This window comes from Leuresthes tenuis, unplaced genomic scaffold (assembly GCF_036924035.1).
Source record: "Leuresthes tenuis unplaced genomic scaffold, fLeuTen1.0.hap1 SCAF_5, whole genome shotgun sequence".
NCBI lineage: Eukaryota > Metazoa > Chordata > Actinopteri > Atheriniformes > Atherinopsidae > Leuresthes > Leuresthes tenuis.
The window spans coordinates 12,003,044-12,004,171 of record NW_027325359.1 but is presented as its reverse complement, the minus strand read 5'-3'; positions in this window follow the sequence as shown (position 1 = coordinate 12,004,171).

Sequence of the window (1,128 nt, the reverse complement as noted above, 5' to 3'; positions counted from 1 at the left end):
TTCTGCAAAGCCAGGTCTGTTTTTAAGTCTCAAGCAGCGCTATCACATATGAGAATCAAGCTCTTTGAAGCTGTTTGTGACAAAAGGTGGAGCTGCATGAAACTTGATTAAGTTGTCTTAAGTAAAGTCACCCAATCATTGGTTGGGCATGGAAAACAACATGTTTGAAAATAAGAAATAAATAAATGAAAAAAAGCTGAGTGTGGAATTAGGAAGACATGTGATCCTGACTGAATCGGCCCATCTGTTGGCCTTGTGACATGAAGAGATCAGCGTATCCTGTTCCCAGATATGAGACTATAAAAGCAGGGTTGCTAAAATAAAATAAGAAAGCTTAGTCCTCCTTCATTTGTGCTGCTAGGGTAAGCGTCTAATGACAAAGAGTCTTAACCTCAAGTGCTCCAGCGGAGCTTTCAGTGGCCTGCAAATCAAAGGATAATTGCCAGGTCTCTCAGTGAAACAGTACCTGAAGAATAAATCATGATGATTGGTGAAATTAAATAATTAAAGCCGAAGAAAGCTGCAGCTTGCAGGCCTACAACTGTATTCTTAACTGGTCTGGACTATGATTGCAGTCATATAAAATGAGCTTTTTTTCATTTTGCAAATGAGCAATTTATTATCCTACTCAAAAAGGTTGATTAGAGATTGATATAAATGTGTGCATAGACAAATCATTCCCCTTATCTGAATTGTACGTTGATAAGCAACAGAAGGGCAGAAGAAGAGCAGCAGCAGAAGGAGCCATGAGAACCTTGACAGCACAAATCCCCACATCGCCTGACACAATTGAATATCCGCACAAAAGATTCAACATTTAATGACACATTAGGGTTTAAGTTATGACTTGTTACAGATATTTCATACACATGTGCATGGAAAATATTAAAATCATACAATGTGATCTCAAAAACACATTTGTACAACAAATGAAGGCAGCACAAGTCCAAACTAAGTCCGTACCTCACATGAGGAACAAACTTTGGCAAAAAAAAAGAGATGAAATTAGCATTGTTGTGGCATTGCATTACATAAGTTTTCCCCATTCTTGATTGCAATCAATGGAGCAATAATGTTCATGATTGAGAGGAAAAAAAATTAAAAAATGAATATAATTAATTCAATCAG